At 45.2% G+C, this 6,098-nt stretch overlaps 1 pseudogene; it reads right to left on the reverse strand.

The window, feature by feature from the left end:
• Positions 1-846, reverse strand: LOC748678 (ornithine decarboxylase antizyme 1-like; annotated as a pseudogene).
• Positions 847-6,098: the final 5,252 nt, after the last annotated feature.

Below are 6,098 nucleotides of genomic sequence, written 5' to 3' on the forward strand. Positions count from 1 at the left end.
GATGAGCGAGCCTACCGTTCGCACCCACCCGGCAGACGCCGGGGCGGCCCCAGGAGCTTGATGCCCAGCCCCACTGCGGCCGCTACTACTCCTCGCCCAGAGACTCTCTCCCCGACGTGTAGGCCATGAAGCAAGTGTCGGGTCTCTTGGGGACAAGGGGGGGATGCCCCGGTCTCACAATCTCAAAGCCCCAAAAGCTGAAGGTCCGGAGCAAGGCGGCTCTGTCCTCGTGGTTCTTGTGGAAGCAAATGAAGACATGGTCGGCGCTCAGCTGCTCCTCGGCGAACTGCTGGGGAACTGCAAAGCTATCCTCGCTCCCCTGGGGCAGCGCACCACCAGGAATCTCCGATGCAGAGGCTGCCGCCGCTCAGCACGGCTCGCCAGTTAATGCCAGTTTGGCATCTGTGAGCCTGGAGTGGACGTTGAGAATCCTCGTCTTGTCGTTGGACGTTAGAATCTCTGTTACATGCAGTCGATCATAGGAGTAGAGTAGCTGAAAAGATCGTGATCCCTCTGACAATTCCCTCGCCCACCCGGAATCTTCAGGGGTGGGCGACCGGCATCAGGGGTGCGCGAGGGGCATCAGGAGCACCACCGAGATCCCGGACCGGGTTACTACAGCAGCGGAGGGAGACCCTGGAACTCTTGCTGCTGCGGCCGCTGCGGCTGTGCAGGCTGAGGAGGGGCCTGGTGCGGCTGGCGTGGACGGTGGCGCTGGCTTTGATCCCCTTTCTTCTCTCTGGCAAAGCAGTGACTTTTGAGGATTCGCTGCAGGGAGGAGTCCACCATCCGGCCCCTGGCATCCGAAACCGGGAAAACCTCTGCTGCGCCTCTCTGCGCCGTGCGCCCTTAAAGCACAAATTGAGACGTCCCATAAGTTATCGAATACCTTAAATTTATATTTATTTTTATAATAAATATAAAATTTATATTTATTGTTATTTATTTTTATAAATAAATACAAAAATAAAATTTGAATTTATTCATCCCTCTTTGAATTTTTACATCCATTGACACTGGTTAAGTGATCTTGTAAAAAAAAGTCTACTTTATTTCCTGTCAGTAGGGGAAAAATGGCTTCCTTTGCTCATATTTTGTCATAAACAGCTTTGACAATAATTAAAAAAATAAAACCCTAAGCAAGAAAGGAAATAAATTAATTTATATAAATTATAATTAATGGTTTGGCTTTGCTCTGCATAATTACATAGTCAATGGAAGTAGTCCCTGCTGATTTCAACTTGGCATCAGCTTATAGACAAAGCACGAAAGACTGAATGTAAATGTTTTCCATCTTGATCTTGTAAACGTGAAACTACACATGATAGAAGTTGGAGGGTGAACGTGGGGAAGAATGCTGAAAGGAAAGGGAAAGTCTCTGATATCTGCATTTTAAAAAAAACTAGGTGTCCGGCTGGGCGCGGTGGCTCACGCCTGTAATCCCAGCACTTTGGGAGGCCAAGCGGGCGGATCATCTGAGGTCAGAAGTTAGAGATCAGCCTGACCAACGTGGTGAAACCCCATCTCCACTAAAAATACAAAATTAGCCTGGCGTGGTGGCACATGCCTGTAATCCCAGCTACTCAGGAGGCCGAGGCAAGAGAATCGCTTGATCCTGGGAGGCGAGGTTGCGGTGAGCCGAGATCGGGCCACCGCACTCCAGCCAGGGAGGGGGTCAGAGCGAGACTCCATGTAAAAAAAAAAAAAAAAAAAAGGTCGGCGCGCGGTAGCTCACGCCTGGGATCTCAGCACTTTGGGAGGCCGAGGCAGGCGGATCACGAGGTCAGGAGATCGAGACCATCCTGGCTAACACGGTGAAACCCCGTCTCTACTAAAAATGCAAAAAATTAGCCGGGCGTGGTGGTGGGCGCCTGTAATCCCAGCTACAGGCTGGGAGGCTGAGGCAGGGAAATCGCTTGAACTCCCGGGAGGCGGAGCTTGTAGTGAGCAGAGATCGCGCCACTGCACTCCAGCCTGGGCGACAAGGCGAGACGCCTTCTCAAAAAAAAAAAAGAAAAAGAAAAAGAAAAAGAGAGAGAGGATCTAAAACAGTCAGTCCTGTAACTGTATTGAGAGAAGAGGAGGATTGTATTAGCTTAATCCAAAAATAGACAAATCAAGGAATGGTGGCATAGTATATTATTTAGAAATATGAAGGTAAGCACAAGAGAGGAAAAACGCCTTTCAATAGAGTTATTTTTAAAAAGCTTCCCATTGGGGAATGGGTCAGGGGAAGAAGGTGAGGACGGGTAGAACAGAGCCTTGTCTTGGGCAGCTACAAGACAGTGGACACCTGCACCTGCCCTCCAGAAAATATCCTTTATATAGCAAGTTTTTTTTTGGTAAAACACGTGCAGTTAGTCATGTCTCAGACGCTCTTGCAAAACTCATGACCACTGGGGAAGTTAGATAAGCATCTTTATGAGGGGTTATCTATGCTACAGGCATTGTTTCTGTGGGACTGCTTTGGTATGCAGGAGTCAAATATGGGTCATTATGTAGGCTTTGCTTGAAAATGGCATTACTCTGGCCATGCAACAGGCTGTTCTCCAAATGAAGAAAACAATTCCATGTACAATAACATCAAGAAATAATGTATTCAGGAATAAATTTAACAAAAGAAGTGCAAGACTTGTACAATGGAAACATAGAATACCATTGAAAGAAATTAAAGCAGATCTAAATAAATGGAAAGGCCTCCTATGTTCATGGATCAGAAGACTTATTATTAAAATGGACATATTCCCCAAATTGATCTTAAAATGGACATATTCCCCAAATTGATCTGCAGATTCAATGCAATCCCTACAAAAATCCTAGCTGGATTTTTTTTGCAGAAATTGATGAGCTGATTCTAAAATTCATATGCAAATGTAAGGGAACTAGAATAGCCAAAACAACTCTGAAAAAGAAGAGCAAATTTTGAGACTCTCACTTCCTGATTTCAAAACCTACTACAAAGCTACTATAATCAAAACAGTGTGGTGGTAGTGTAGGAATGACATATAGATCAATGGAATAGGAATGAGAGTTCAAAAATAAATTCTTCTATTATGACCAATTCATTTTTGACAAGGGTGCCAAAACAATTCAATCAGAAAGATAGTCTTTTCAACAAAAGGTGCTGGTACGACTGGATATCTACATTCAAAAGAATGGAAATGGGGAGTGACTGACTGATAATGGGTACAAGATTCTTTTGGGAGTGATTACAGCATTCTAAAATAGATTCTGGTGGTGGCTGCCCAACTATGTATACTAAAACCCACAGATTTTACCCTGTAGGTGAATTTTATGGTATATAATTATATATCAATAAAGTTGTTTTAAAGCATGTCAGATGTCACTCCTTTACTTACAATTCTCCAAAGGCTTTTGATATTATGTAGGCTAGTTGTTCTTGACAAGGATCAGAGGAGAGGAGGATTTTTCTCTAGGGGAATTTAACAATGTCTGGAGACATTTTTGGCTGTCACACTGGCAGGGGACTACTAGCGTCAAGTAGGAAAAGGCCAAGGATGCTTCATTTTTTTTTTTTCTTGAGTCAGAGTCTTGCTCTTGTCACCCAGGCTGGAGTGCAGTGGTGTGATCTCGGCTCACTGCAACCTCCACCTCCCAGGCTTCAGCAATTCTCATGCCTCAGCTACCTGAGTAGCTGGGATTACAGGTGTGTGCCACCATGTCTGGCTAATTTTTGTATTTTTAGTAGAGACGGGGTTTCACCATGTTGGCCAGGCTGGTCTCAAACTCCTCACTTCAGATGATTCACCTGCCTCAGCCTCCCAAAGTGCTGGGATTACAGGCATGAGCCACCAGGCCCAGCCCCAAGCATCCTTCTTAATATTTTACAATGTTTTGAGCTAGGCAATCCTCTACAAAAAAGGATTATCTATCAAAACGTCAATAGTGCTGAGACTGAGACATCTTGATCTAGAGAAAACACAAGGTCCTTACAATGGCCTATAAAGCTCTACCTACTCAGGCTCTGGCTGCCTCTATTGTCATCCCCCTCCACTCCCCTTATTGCTCACTCTCCTTCAGGCACACTGGCCTAGTCACTGTTTCTCAAACACACCAGGCTCACTTTTTCCTTGGAGCCTTTGCATGTGTTATTCCTCTTGCTTAAGAGCCTCTTCCCCCAGTGACCACATGGCTAAATCCCCTATCTTTTTTCAAGTCTTTGAACAAGTGTCCCTTCTCAATGAGACCTACCTTGACCATCCTATTTAAAATTACAGCACTCCTGGCCGGGCGCGATGGCTCAAGCCTGTAATCCCAGCACTTTGGGAGGCTGAGGTGGGCAGATCACCTGAGGTCAGGAGTTCAAGACCAGCCTGGCCAATGTGGTGAAACCCCGTCTGTACTAAAAAATACAAAAATTAGCTGGGCGTGGTGGCAGGCACCTGTAATCCCAGCTACTCGGGAGGCTGAGGCAGGAGAATTGCTTGAACCCAGGAGGCAGAGGTTGCGGTGAGCTGAGATCGCGCAGCCGAGATCACGCCATTGCACTCCAGCCTGGGGAACAAGAGAGAGACTTTGTCTCAAAAAAAAAAAAAAAAATTACAACATTACTGTAGTCACTAGCACTCCTTCCTGTCCTGTTCTATTTCTTTTTTTAAATTCCCTGTTACTTATTGCCTTAGAATCTATTGTTTACTTTGGTTATTTAGCATGTCTATTGCTGTTGTCTGTCTTCCCCAAGCATCACAAGGGTCCTCATCTGTTTTGCTCACTGACTTGTCCCAGTGCTTGGGATACTGTAGCTGTCAATAAATATTTATTGAATAAGTTGAATGAATACACTTGATTATTTCCAAAGCCTTTAAAAACATATAGGCACTCACTATTCAATATCTATCCCAAATTTCCAAAAGACATTTTAAAACCAAGTATTTATTAAAAATCTAAATTATATATTGTAAATTATACCTAATAGCACTTTCTTTCTTTCTTTCTTTTTGAGATGGAGTCTCGCTCTGTCACCCAGGCTGGAATGCAGTGGTGAGATCTCGGCTCACTGCAACTCCTGCTCCCCAGGTTCAAGCGATTCTCCTGCCTCAGCCTCCTGAGTAGCTGGGATTACAGGCATGAAGCCACCACACCTGGCTAATTTTTGTATTTTTAGTAAAGGCAAGATTTCACCACGTTGGCCAGACTGGTCTCAAACTTCTGACCACAGATGATCTGCCCACCTCAGCCTCCCAAAGTGCTGGGATTACAGGTGTGAGGCACTGCCCTCGGCCAATAATACACTCTTAACTCTAGACAAGACTTTTTGAAAATTCATGGATTAGTCTCTTACACTCCTGACATCCTCCATCTCTGACTTTAGTTTTCAGTTTTTGGTTGAGACAGGTCTTGCTCTGTCACCCAACCTGTAGTGCAGTGGTGTGATCGTAGCTCATTACAGCCTCAAACTCTCTGGCTCAAGCAATCCTCCCATCTCAGCCTCCAGAGTAGCTGAGACTACAGGCATGCACCACTATACCCAGCTTTTTCTTTCTTGGTGGGGAGCAGGGGTAGATACAGGGTCTTGCTTTGTTGCCCAGACTGGTTCTCAACTCCTGGCCTCAAGCAATTCTCCCACCTCAGCCTTCCAAAGTGCTGGGATTATAGGTGTAAGCTGCCACACCTGTCCGCTTGAGTCTGAGAGGCAGAGGTTGCAGTGAGCAGAGATCACACCAATGCACTCCTGCCTGGGCAACAGAGTGAGACTCTGCTCAAAAAAAAAAGTAAGATAACTTAAGATTATTGTTATTATTTTAGAGCAGGGTCTCACTATGTTGCCCAGGCTGGAGTTCAGTGGCTATTTACAGGCATAATCACAATACGCGACAGCCTCAAACTCCTGGGCATAAGTGATCCTCCCGCTTCAGCCTCTGGAGTAGCTGGGACTACAGGTGCACGCCACCACGCCCAACTATTCTACTGTTTTGCTCAATACATGGCTCCTAGTTAATACAACTAGTTTGGCACATTTATATTGTCTTGAACTGAAATTTGAGTATTTTCTTTTCAGTATCTAAATATGGAGATGTTGCCTACAACTTTTAATTTAAATTCCCAGATATGGTACAATTTTCTTTCCTGTCCTTTTT

Source organism: Pan troglodytes, chromosome 1 (genome assembly GCF_028858775.2).
Source record: "Pan troglodytes isolate AG18354 chromosome 1, NHGRI_mPanTro3-v2.0_pri, whole genome shotgun sequence".
NCBI classification, from domain to species: domain Eukaryota; kingdom Metazoa; phylum Chordata; class Mammalia; order Primates; family Hominidae; genus Pan; species Pan troglodytes.